The sequence below is a fragment of the Eubalaena glacialis genome, chromosome 4, assembly GCF_028564815.1.
Source record: "Eubalaena glacialis isolate mEubGla1 chromosome 4, mEubGla1.1.hap2.+ XY, whole genome shotgun sequence".
NCBI lineage: Eukaryota > Metazoa > Chordata > Mammalia > Artiodactyla > Balaenidae > Eubalaena > Eubalaena glacialis.
The window spans coordinates 59,811,334-59,825,840 of record NC_083719.1 but is presented as its reverse complement, the minus strand read 5'-3'; positions in this window follow the sequence as shown (position 1 = coordinate 59,825,840).

The following is a 14,507-nucleotide window of genomic DNA, read 5'->3' as shown; positions in this document are numbered from 1 at the left end:
CTGTTTGCATTTACAGATGGTCCCCTTCCCATATGTCTCCACATTGCAACTGAGACTATTTTAATGGGTGTTGCCAGACTTAGCAGGGAGAAGGGAGAGAGACAGAGTGGAGGGGAGGAGAGGATAAAGGAGTGGAAGGAGAGGAGAGGAGACAAGAGGAGAGGAGGGGGGAAGTGGAGGAGAATAGAAGGGAGTAGAAGGGAGGGGAGTAGAGGAGAGGGGAAGCATGGGGGGGAGAAAGAAGGGAAGAGAGAATGCTTATGAACCAGCTCTCATCAAGCTTTTTCTTTCATTGCTTTCTCCTAGAGGCTAAGAAGAATTTGGGGAAATTCCCATAAAAATCTATTTTTGTTGGTATGACAGATAGAATTTTGACAGTAAAAGTTCTGATAAATACGAAACACACACAACTAGTCTGTACTCAGGACTTCCAGAGCTTTAGGATCCAGCCAATATTTTACAAAATATAAACAAACAAAAAATAAATAAAATAAATATTTCTTTTGTTCAAAAAAAGTAGTTTGTTTCTCTTAAAATATAAAAGATAGACCATGCTCAATAAGTAACCAAAGACTGAGAGCAATGTCTGAGACTAAATAAAATAATTTATATAAAGTGATTAGCACAGTACCTGCACTTAGAAGGAGCTCAGCGAACACTAACTTATTATCATTATTATTTGTGTAATGGTGCAACCCAATAAAGCTTACAACAAAATTAATTGGACACAAATTACCTACATACATAAATGTTGGTGTATGTGGTAATTAGCCATAAATGATAAGTTCTCATAAACTTTTATAATTAATATTACCTTTATAGAACCAGATCTAGTTTTTCTCCTTTCTGTTTTAGAGTTTTGCATCTTTATAATGTAACATGACTTATATTTTCCCTAACTTCAAATTAATCCTCTTTCCACATTCATGATAATTCTATTCCTGGAAGCCACAGAGGCCAGATAGTATTCTCCCAAGCAGGTGTCCCTGCTTCCCCACCTGACCTTAGGCACACATTCCCTGGTTCTCCTATGGAGGGGGCCTGGCCAGGGTACCTGAAGACAGAGGGCTCAAGGCTGCTGACTCTAGAGTGTGAGCAGTGCAGAGAAGGCCAGTAGCATCCCCCCAGAGAAAGGACCAGTATAAAGGGACAGGCTGGGGGTAGGAAGGCTCAGACAGGGCAAGGGATGTCAGTGAACCTTTTAATTTCTCTGCAGAAATCTTACAGGCCAGGAGATAGTGGGATGATATATTCAGAGTTTTGAAAGAAAAAACTCCAACCAAGAATACTTTAACCAGCAAGGCTCTCCTTTGGAAATGAAGGCGAGATAAAGACTTCTCCCAGACAAAAGCTGACGGAGTTCACCATCACTAGACCTGCCTTACAACAAATGCTGAAAGGAGTTCTTCAAAGTGAAATGAAAGAACAGTAACAAGTAATATGAAAACACATGAAAATATAAAAAACACTGGTAAAGGCAAGTATATAGTCAAATTCAGAATATTCTAATACTGTAATATGGTGGTATGTTAACCACTTAACTCTAGTATAAAGGTTAAAGGACAAATATATTAAAAATAACTATAGCTACAATAATTTGTGAATGGACGCAATATAAAAAGATGTAAATTGTGACAAAAACATAAAATGGAGTGGAGTAAATGGTTAGAATTTTTATATAAGATTGATGTTAAGTTGTTATCAGATTAAAATAGACTGTTATAACTATAGGATGTTTTATGTAAGCCTCATGGTAACCACAAAGAAAACACCTACAGTAGATAGACAAAAGATAAAGTTAAGGTAGTCAAAGCATACCATTACAGAAAATCATTAATTCACAAAGGAAGACTGTGAGAAAGGAAGAAAGGAACAAAGGAATTACAAAACAGCCAGAAATCAATTAATAAGATGTCATTAATAAATCCTTTGCTATCAATACTTACTTTAAATGTAAATAAATTAAATTCACCAATTAAAAGGTATAGAGTGACTCGATGGATAAGAAAAACAAGACCCAACTATATGCTGCCTACAAGAGACTTATTTCAGCATTAAGGAAACACACAGGCTTAAAGTTAAGGGATGGAAAAAAGATATGCCATGCAAATGGAAACCAAAAGAGAACAGAGGTAGCTATACTTATTTCAGACAAAATAGACTTTATATCAAAAACCGTAACAAGAGACAAAGAATCTCATTATATAATGATAAAGGGGTCAATTCTTTAAGAGGATATAATAATTGTAAATATTTATGCACCCAATGTTGGAGCACCTAAATATATTAGATCTGAAGGGAGAAACAGACAGCAATTCAGTAACAGTAGGGGACTTCAATACCCCACTGTCAACAATGGATAAATCATCCAGACAGAAAATCAGTAACAAAATATTGGACTTGAAATACATATTAGAACAGATAGACTTAACAAATACATACAGAATATTCCATCTGAAAGCAACAGAATACACATTCTTCTCAAGCATTCATGGAACACTCTCCAGGATAGCTCACATGCTAGGCCACAAAACAATTCTCAACAAATTTAAGAAGATTGAAATCATATTTAGCATATTTTCTGATAACAATGTTATAAAACTATAAATCAAAACAGGAGGAAAACTGGAAAATTCACAAATATGTGGAGATTAAACAAATGCTCCTGAACAACCAAATGGATCAAAGGAAAAATAAAAATATCCTGAGACAAATGAAAATGGAAACACAGCATACCAAAACTTAGGGGATGTAGCAAAAGCTGTTCTAAGAGGAAAGTTCATAGTGATAAGAGCCTACACTAAGGAAAAAAAAAAGATCTCAATCTAACTTTACACCTCAAGAAATTAGAAAAAGAACAAACTAAGCCCAAAGTTAGTAGAAGGGAGGAGATTACAAAAATCAGCATGAAAATAAATAAAATAGAGACTAGAAACACAATAGAAAAGATCAATACAAGTGAAAGCTGGTTTTTTGAAAAGATAAAATTGATAAAATTTTAGCTAGACTAACCAGGAAAAAAAGAGAAGACTCACATAAGTAAAATTAGAAATGAAAGAGGAGACATTACAACTGATACTACAGAAATACAAATGTTCATGAAAGACTACTATGAACAATTATATATAAACAAATTGGATAACCTAGAAGAAATGGGTAAATTTCTAGAAACATTCAACCTAGCAAGACTGAATCATAAAGAAAAAGAAAATCTGAACAGACCAATAATAAGTAAGTATACTGAATCAATCATCAAAAACCTCTCAATAAAGAAAAACCCAGGACCCAGTGGCTTCCCTGGTGAATTCTACCAAACATTTAAAGAAAAATTAATACTAATCTTTATCTAACTCTTTCAAAAAATTGAAGAGGCCAGCATTATGCTGATACCAAAGCTACACAAGAAGACTACAAAAAAAGAAAATTGCTGAAGAACATAGACGTAAAAATCCTCAACAAAATATTAGCAAACTGAATTCAAAAGCACATTAAAAGGATCATATACCATGATCAAGAGGGAGTTATTCCTGGGATGCTAGATGGCTCAACATATGCAAATCAATCAATGTGATACACCACATTAACAGAATAAAGGATAAAAATCATATGATCATCTCAACAGATACAGAAAAATTATTTGACAAAATTCAACATCCTTTCATGATAAAAACTCAAAAAATTGGGTATAAATGGTATGTACTTCAACAACAAAGGAAACCATCAACAAAATGAAAAGACAATGAGAGTGGCAAGAGTAGGCCTCCTTGATAGTGGATGCCCAATATTCAACATAATGCTGGAAGTCCTAGCCAGATAAATTAGGCAAGAAAAAGAAATAAAAGGCATCCAAATCAGGAAGGAAGAAATAAAATTGTCTCTGTCTATAGACGACATTATATATAGAAAACTCTAAAGACTCCACCAAAAAACTTTCAGAACAAATAAATGAATTCAATAAAGTTGGAGGATACAAAATTGATATACAAAAATCAGTTGCATTTTTATACACTAAAAAATCAACTATTGGAAAGACAAATTAGGAAAACAATCCCATTTACAGTTATGTCAAAAAGAATAAAATGCTTAGGAATAATTTTAGCCAAGGAGGTGAAGACCTGTACACTGAAAACTATAAGACAGTGATGAAAGAAATTAAGGAAGATAAAATAAATGGAAAGGTAGCCCATGTTCATGGATTGGAAGAATTAATATTGTTGAAATGTCCATACTATCCAAAGCGATCTACAGATACAATGCAATCTTTATTAAAAATTCCAATGGCATTTTCCACAGAAATAGAAAAAACAATCCTAAAATTCATATGGAACCACAAAAGACCCCCTAATAGCCAAAACAATCTTGAGGAAGAAAAACAAATCTGGAGGCTTTACACTCCTCAATTTCAAACTATATTACAAAGCTACAGTAATCAAAACTAGTATGGTACTGGCATATAAACAGACACACAGACCAATGGAACAGAACTGAGAGCCCAGAAATAAACCCACACATATATGGTCAACTAATCATTGACAAGGACACCAAGAACACACAATGGGAAAAGGATAGTTTCCTCAGTAAATGGTGTTGGACAAACTGGATAGCCACATGCAAAAGAATGAAACTAGGCCTCTATCTTACACCACTTACAAAAAAATTAACTCAAAATGGATTTGGGACTTAAATGTAAGATCTGAAACTGTAAAAATCCTAAAAGAAAACACAGGGAAAAATGCTCCTTGACACTGGTCTTGGCAATGATTTTTTGGATATAACACCAAAAGCACAAGCAACCAGAAAAAAAAAAAAAATTGGGACAACATTAAACTAAAAACCTTTTGCACAGCAAAAGAAACAATCAAAAAAATTAAAAGACAACATACAGAATGGGAGAAAATATTTGCAAACCATATATCCAATAAGGAGTTAACATCCAAAATATATAAAGAATTTATATAACTCAGTAGCAAAACAAACAAACCAACAACCAAGTACCCCAATTAAAAAGTGGGCAAAGAAGCTCAATAGACATCTTCCCAAAGAAGACATGCAAATGGCTAATAGGTGCTCAACATCACTAATCGTGAGGGAAATGTATATCAAAACCACCATGAGATATCTCACCCCTGTTAGAATGGCTATTATCAAAGAGACAAGAAGTAACAAGTGTTGGTGAGGATGTAGAGAAAAGGGAACCCTTGTTCACTGTTGGTGGTACACTGGTAAAGCCACTATGGAAAACGGTATGAAGGTTCCTCAGAAAATTAAAAATAGAACTACCATGTGATCCAGCAATTCCACTTTTGGATCTGAGTAGATATCCAAAGGAAACAAACTCACTACGTGGAAGAGATACCTGCACTCCTGTGTTCATTGCAGCATTATTCACAATAGTCAAAAGGGGCTCTATGGACTTTCTCATACCATCTGCCTAGATGCCTCATGCATCCATTTCTACTCTATTGCTCCCACATCATGTTGGATGCTAGGGCTTCTCTAGATGCTTGATACATGTCTTGGCTTGGTTTAGAAAGCAAAGCACAGATCCAACCTGTTGTCAGAAACCCAAATCTATATGTGGTTTAGAACATGCACATGCCTCTGATCTTCCACCCTGGGCTCAGCTCCACTTGGGAGTCAAAGCACAAGATCCTTTCTCAGAAAGACTCAATGGGATCAAACTGTCTTGTCCTCCAACTCCTCCCCCAATCTGTAGGATACATAGCTCCTCTCCAACAGGAAAAACAAGCTCTACATTACAAATAGTAATTATAGTAATAATATTCTAAGTAAATAATATTAACCTGCCAATTTAAAATCCTTCAAATTGCACAGCAAATAAATTGAAATATGATAACAATAGATTTAACTAAATTTATAATAGCAGAGTGAATGAATTATACTATGAAGAAGTAGCAATTTGAAAAAGCTGCAATGGCAGTGTTTTGAAGAAATTAAATATTTCTAATGTCAATCCTGAAAAGCCACTCAAAGAATTACAATGTTTATGAGTAATACCATTTCTTCACATAGCTTAATCATCTGAAGAAAGGAAGATCATTTTGGTTAATTGATAAATGGGTATAAAAAATGCTTCAAAATGAAGGATAACAGCCTGTTTGTTTATTAAACTGGGGTTATAAATAGAAAAGTTTGTTTTATTATTAGCTATATTTTTACAACTTGGTTATTAATATGCTTTTAAAATACTTAATATTTAGTGATTTTTAAATAAATTTCTCAGGCCATTTCATTAAAAAAATTTTTTAATTTTATTAAAAAAATAGCCCTTAAAAATTTGAAGAACAATGTCTTCCATTAATTCTATCAATACTGTCTTTTTAATCTGTGTTCCAGGTATGTTAATAGAGAATACTACGTAGTAGGAAAGCAGGTGCAACGGGCTAGAACTGTTCAAATAGCCCTCAGTCACATTAAGATGGGAACATTCAATGTAGAAAAAAAATCTCTTTTTTTATTTTTACTGAATTCTTACATAAATGGGACCTAAGCTATATGGAAATGGCATGCTTGCCAGTAGCATCTGGTTCTGGTTGTCATATTTTCAAAGGAAGTGGAGAAAATAGTGATGATTCAATGAAAAAGAACCTAAATAATGTAGCAAACAGAAGTTGGGCTGTGTGATACATGTTGAAGGAACTGTTCACTAAAGAGAGAAAAAAGTTTAGACGTGACAATTTGTGAAGATTTTCCATGAGAAAAAGTTCGGTTGTTTCTCTCTAGAGATATAATTACCAGATGTGAGAAAATGGAATTAATATGGGAGGAATTTAATGTGTAATATAAATCAATTAATTGACCAATATGATATAAAAAATAAATTGACTACAAGAAAAAAACAAACAAGCTCTGACATCCACATGCATTCCTTCTAACTGTGTTAATGGCAAGACGTTTTTGCACTGAGTCTTTCAGGATCTTAGTTCTTGATATTCAAAAATCAGGATTTTGAAAACAAAACTTTTCCTTCAAACTGACTTGAGTCCATTTTGAACCTCAAACCTGAGAATTGATTCCTCTTTTTTTTTTCTCTCCTATGACACGCCTTCCCAGAAGAAATTGATGCCTCTGGTCTACTGTAAACAGGTGTGGGGATGGGGGGAGCTATAGGGATTAAAAGGAACCACTAAGAGGAATTTTTTTTAATGGTTAACATATGAAGATGTTGTACCCTGTTCCTCAACTGTGAGGATTGCTTACCAAAGGATTTTGGCCCTTTGTAGCCATGTGCACACTCAGCCTGGCAGGAATGCAGCTTATATATACTGCTCTGGCCCACATCAGCCTTTTTCCCCCTATTTGTTGGCAATATCTGGCTATATACAATGTATGTTCATCAGGAACTTTTGGTCTCCAATATTATTCAAGTGACTTGGGTTCAGAGCCACCAGATACATAGAATATGCAGGTAAAAAGTAGAGCCAGCCTCTTCAGTATATTCCAGTACTATACTCCTTTTTAGTGTCAGGAAAACTCTGACACTAAAAAGGAAAAACAAAAATGGAAAAGATGTATGTGTTTAAGAATTATTATCATTCTTTGAAGCCAATATGATTGCAAAAATTATCAGTAGCAAAGCTCATTAGTTCTTTTAATGTCAACTGAAATGCCAAGAATTCCTTCTGTCTTTCCAAGAATGTTTTGTTATACTTGGTAATTTTTTTATTGAAGTGAACTAAAATAACTCTGAAAGAAACTTCCATTATACAGCTGCAAGCCTTGAAGCAGAAGTAAATTTGGATAAGCTCAGTGAGGATAATTTATATCTGTGTCAAGCTACCCTGGCCTGTAATTCTTTTCCTAAATTACATACAACTTTGATTAAAGTGAGTATTGCTTTTTTCTATCAATCACAGTTAAATGGGACCTATATGGAAGTCATTTCAACCTGAAACACAAAGAAGCCCCGATGTCAGTGTTTCAATAATTTCAGCATTCAATAATTTGTACAAGAGTCTTACTGTCTCTGGCTTAGATATGAGTCAAAGAAAGAAAAGAATAAAAGAAACCCAAGTGGTTCATAGAAACCTAAGGTTAGGAGGTCATCCAGTTCATCTGAAGGGTCACATTTCACCACCACAGGGGATGATAAATCATCCTATTTGAAAAAACTATAACCTTCTCAGATGACTTATTCTTGTAGTCTATGTTCTTTGTGCTTTAAAAAAAATCTTCCCTGTTCATAAAATTAATATATATTTTTAAATGTACATAATATTGCAAATAATGAGGAACTCTCCCTCTCCACCCCCATGATACTGACAACCAGTGCTAGTCACTGAAATACAAGCAGAGTTTGAGCCCTTGAGTCCATGGGTGACTCAGGTGTATCTAAGGATTATCTGTTGAACTTCAGGGGCTGCCCTCCGGCACCCTCTTTGTTGAAGTTTGGGAAGCCTTCGGGAGGGAACTCTCCTGGAGGAGTGCCCATGATGAGACTGATCTCCTGAGCAAGCCCTTTGCTGCTGGAGGGAAAGAGTGGTTCTGTGTGCTGTGTACACAGTGTACTGGACTTGCTATCTCAGCCCTGTGAGGGGATGGGGGAATGCTGTGAATAGGAACTGTAAAAGTAATTTCTCTACATTCTGACTTACTAGGGCCCAGACAACACCACCTTGATACCCATTTACAGATTATGACAAAGGAGATGGAAGCATTCTTTCCTGGGGCCCAAAGACAGCTTGAGTGCATCTATGATGAGGCTGGTGGAACAGAGGTCTGGCCTCAGTGCCCACAGGGAGCAACCTCACTGTTGTGAGCACATGTAAAAATCTCTTACCTGTAAAATGGTACCTGATACCATTTTACACATTACAGGTTTAAAGAATAACCTCCTGCATATTATCTTATTGAACGCTCACAGCAATCTGTGGCGAAGGCTTGATAGATACATGAGCCTCTGAAACAAAATGCCGGGGGAGCCCCAAACATCTGACACCCTCTGTTCTTTGTGGTTGTGTCTTTTGCTGTTAACATATAAAAGTGGGTCTAGTCTTTAAACCATGATGTTATTACCACATCCTTGTTCTCATCTCCTAGACAATGTTCTTCTCCTTTATAGCTCTACCAGAGTCTACTAGCAGGATATCTGCTATGCCCTCAGCCCCATTCTAAAGAAACGCTATCCAGAGACTTTTTTTCTTAAGAAAGTGGCTATAGCTAATTCATTAAACATGTATGGCTATGTCTTGTGCCACGTATCTCCACCATCTGAGTATATGTTTTGGACCAGGGGAGGGACCTGACAATAAATCCCTGAACTGACAATCAGCCCATAAGAGGCCTGGTACTTCAGTTTTTTCCAACAGGGATGACAGAAGTTAATCAAACTTATCAAACTCTTGCACTTACGGAGTTTGGAGTTTAAAATATAGAGTTTGGAATGGAGTAAAGAAAGTTGAAGGAGAAAGACACAGAGATTGCAGTACACAAGTGCCACTGTCAAATACTGGCTCCCCAAAATATCACCAGAACAACCTGTTGATAAGACAAAGCCAAGTGTATTGTTTACCTACTGAGAGAGAATACTACCTCAACAGAGTCTTGGTAGCATCTCAAAGAGTAAATGGCAAAATAAGGATATTGAATGAAATTTTGAAGTCTAGTTCTTTTCATGAGTGGGAGGGGCTTAATTAGGATAAGGTCAGGGTTACGACATAATAATTTAGGATTGGTGCACATGGCTAGGTAAGGATTTTGAGGGGAAGGGTTCAAAGAGTCTTGGGAATAAACTGGTTTGTTTGTTTTTTAAATTTATTTATTTATTTATTTATTTTTGGCTGTGTTGGGTCCTCTTTTCTGTGCGAGGGCTTTCTCTAGTTGCGGCAAGCGGGGGCCACTCTTCATCGCGGTGCGCGGGCCTCTCACTATCGCAGCCTCTCTTGTTGCGGAGCACAGGCTCCAGACGCACAGACTCAGTAGTTGTGGCTCACGGGCCCAGTTGCTCCGCGGCATGTGGGATCCTCCCAGACCAGGGCTCGAACCCGCGTCCCCCGCATTGGCAGGCGGATTCCCAACCACCGCACCACCAGGGAAGCCCTAAACTGGTTTTTGATGTATTCTATTGAAGAGTTAATGGATCTTCCAGGAAATTACTGGAACAAACTATGAAGTTATTTGCAACTTTTATCTTCCTGGGGAGAGTCTCCTGGACTAGTAAGATTATTCTGATGAAGACAATCAACTGTGTGGATGGTTTTGGTTCCCATCACAAAGCAGAAGAAGCAAAGAAGTAAACAGAAGCAGAAAGCAGAGAAACACTGTACAGAGCAGAAACAGAGAGCATCTGAATCACAGATGGTGGAGCACTGGAAGACCAACTCTTATTGCAGAAAGTATGTTTTTCCCCTCATCAACCTGCTTTGCCCTCAGACAATCTGAGTCATCATGTAATCCAACCAGTAACTGGTACTGTTATTTCATGTTGAGCAAAAAGGATGAACCAACCCAAAACAGGGTATTCCATGATAAGCCTTGGGCTCACAAGTTTACATTCTCACTCACAGTTCCATTCAACAAAGGTTTGGAGTTGGTGGGATCCCATCTGGATATGAGAGAGAGAAAATTGCCAAATCAAGAAATCATGGATTCTGCTGACATATTTGATATATTCCCTGGCATCAAAGAGTCAATGTAAGCTCATTATGCAGTGAATATCAGATCTCACCATTTACTTCTTACGCCCACTACTTTGTGAACTGGAACGTGTTTATAGCAAAGTACATTTGGTTTCCAGTTACAAACTTGTGTTAGTTCTGTTGGATTTGGGAATTGTGTTTGTCCTTTTCCTGCAGTATTCACTCCCTAGGGTAATCCTCTTCTCTCTTGTTCTCTGACCTCTGGTTTCTCTTGGAGCATCTATCACTCCTGTCATTCACCATGAGCACCTCAAATTCCATCATTCAAGAGATAGTCTTTTTAGTTTTGATTGATTGCAACAGTCTGAGTGGCAGATGAGGAGTCAAGAAGAGCCACTCGGAATGAGCAGCCTACAGTGCCTCACACACAAAATGGTACCAAGGGCTGTTGTGCACCAGACATCTCTGTGATGATCGAGTTCTTCCCCTTATTTCTCCAACTCAACTTTTTTTTTCTTAGAGCATCCATTTTTCACCAAGATGTAATATTTACTTAATCAAAAAGTCACAGAAAATTGTTTGTCATTGAAATGACAATAAATATGCCACTATCATTCTGTTCACTTGCCTATAAAATACTTAATACACAGCAAAAAGAGTGTAAAGCCCCAGCTTTTATTTCATCTTGAGACATGGGGAAGAAATTTGCTTGGGCTTACTGCATATATCAAAGTGTTGGAGTGTTGTTTGGGACAAATGGCAGGTTACTGTTCCTTGAGTAGCATGATATGGTACAATCCCAGCTCTACAAATAACTGGCTCTGTGACCTGCATAAGCCACTTAAAATGTCACTTGTTCATTCATTAAACAAATATTTTTTTCCAGTTTAACTATGTGCCAGGCTGTCTGCTAAGACCTGGATACAGTGGCAAGTAAGATACAATCTCTACCTTCTTTGGCCTTACCGTGTAATAACGTCTTCAGCCAAAAAATAAGGCAATATCTACTTCTCAGGTTGTGAGGTTTAAGTGAGATTATTATATGTAGAAAGTGCCTTATTTGGTGTCAGCTCTGTGGTAAATACTCCTTTAATGTTATTTCTCTTCTTGTTCCTCTTTTAATAGCATTCTAGGTATATTTCATTCTAGATATGGCTCTATACCTAACTTCAGCATTTGAGAGGTTATATACAGACAAAAATGCTATGCACACCTGTCAGATACTCATGCTACCTTCTTGTGGCTGAATTCTCTATCTTTGTTTATTATCAATTTTGTGTGGTAGGGAGGAGTGAGGTATTGTCCTGGACTTCTTAAAAAAGAGTCTGCTATTTTTTTTTAAATCTATTTTAATCTTTATCTTAAGCAGATGTTGAGACAAGGATTAAAGCGCAAATAGTTTCATTGAGAGGTTAAAGAAAAACCTGTTTCTCTAGTTACAACACTTCTGATACCAAACGTATGGGGTTTTCAAACCAAGCAATTCTCCAACTTTATGCAGACATCAACTGAGTGTTGTATAACGTAATTCACGTAATACTAACTACTTGGAGTTAGTGCAGACACCACAGATTAAGAGCTCAGTCCCACAAGGCTGCCCCCCACTTCAGATGCCAACTGCAAGTCTGGGCCTCCCATACTTCTGACTGGCTGGTTATAAATTGAAGTTTCCCATGACCCCCTCCTCTGATTCAGTAATTTGCTAGAATGGGTCATATAACTCAGAAAACACTTTACTTACTATTACTAGTTTATTACAAAAGATATAACTCAGAAAGAGCCAGATGGAAGAGATGTATAGGGCAAGGTACAGGGAAGGGGCACAGAGCTTCCATGCCCTCTCCAGGCACACCATCTTCCCAATACCTCCATGTGTTCATCATCCTGAAAGCTCTCCAAACCCTGTAGTTTAGGGGGTTTTATGGAGGCTCTATCACTCAGGCATGACCAATAATTATTAACTAAATCTTCTGCCCCTCTCCCCTCCCTAGAGTATGAGGGATAGGGCTGAACATTCCAAGCTTCTAATGAAGGCTTAGTCTTTCTGGTGACCAGCACCCATCCTAAAGCTATCCAGGAGCCCACCAAGACTCACCTCATCAGAACAAAAGATGACTTATCACAACAGTATGAAGATTTCTTCTGTGTTGTATATTTCAGTGGTATGTAACCTACAAGTCCTGTTCAAATACTCTAGCTTTTTGAGAAGAATCCAGAATCTCTCGCTTTTTTTTTTTTTGGAAATGTTCACGTTAGCAATGGTATTTCTAAGAGCTCTGTTCCTGAAACAAAAGGCAAGGATGGTTCACCAGTCCTGGTGTCCTCCAACTACTTTTCAACACATCCAACCTGCAATTCTGGAGCCTAGGAAGTCCCCAGACAGTTTAGTGGTATCATTCCTATCAGAAGGTGGGGTCTGGAACCAGTCTTGCCATCTACATACAATGTACATGTAGTGAACTCAGGCACTCACAAGCTTTCAGAACTACAGCCTCCCTCTACCCCAAAGCTACTCCCATGTCTGCCTAACCCCTAATCTTCCCACGTCTTTCTAATTATCTCCCCACTTTCCAGCACCTAGACTTAAGCCCTTTATGAGCTCATTTGCCTGGGACCCTGAGATTTATCTTGCTCTAATTTATACCATCCAGCATAGGTTGGATCTTTTCCTCCAAATGCAATGAACTATCCAGAAGCATGATACTGTTACCTACCTGATTTCAAGTATGGTCAATATCTGGACACTGTTGATTTATATCCTACTCACTGGATTAGATTACTGGGGACTTCAACACAGACCAAACCCACTTTCACTCTGTACCTTAAGTCACTATCATTTGGGGAACCCTACTGGACTAAATTACGAGGTTGGGTCCAAGCACCCGATGTCTTTCTCTCCCACTGGTCCATTCCTGTGGTCTAGCCTGCTTCACAGAAAACCTGGTTTGCATTTACCAGGAATGAATCAGGGCCTGGTTCAGATTGACCTAAAATGGATCAGGGCCATTCTTAGATTCTTGCCTTCATGACTTCCACTATATCCCAAATCAAATGTACTCTCCTGCTATATGAGAAAAAGAGAATGTGGTCAATTCAGAGTTACTCCAGCCCACCTGGCTTGATCTTCCTCTTGGGCAATGTAATCTCAAAATATAGTCTAAAACCTATTAAGCTAAGGTACGTTACTTTGGCTTTATTCTGAAATAATTCTGCAAATATTTTCTGTGGAAAACTTTAAAACGTTCCCCTGTTTCAGTTTGTTTCTTCTCTTCTACTTGGTTGACTGTTACTTAAGGGTGAGAAGAAAAATAATGGGGCCTTGCAGAGTTTTCATCCAGGGCCCTCCATTGAATAAAGTCTAAAGAAGTGATGTGAGGTTAAAAACAAAAACAAGGTCCCAGTTGATCATATCCCGCACACTCGCTCCAAGTGTATCATTTTTTTTTGACATTTTTCATAGCCAAGGGATATGTTCTTTTTTCTATTCAAAAAGGAGATGAGGACTTCCCTGGTGGTGCAGTGGTTAAGAATCCGCCTGCCAATGCAGGGGACACGGGTTTGAGCCCTGGTCTTGGAAGATCCCACATGCCACAGAGCAACTAAGCCCATGCGCCACAACAACTGAGCCTGCGCTCTAGAGCCCACCAGCCACAACTACTGAAGCCCACGCACCTAGAGCCTGTGCTCCGCAACAAGAGAAGCCACTACAATGAGAAACCTGTGCACCGCAACAGAGAGTAGCCACTGCTCGCAGCAACTAGAGAAAGTCCGTGTGCAGCAACGAAGACCCAAAGAAGCTAAAAACAAATAAATAAATTTATTTTTTTAAAAAAAGGAGATGAAACTACTTTAAACATGAGATAAGTTGGAATCAATCAAATATTTGTTGAGCCTTCTATGTACATTGGT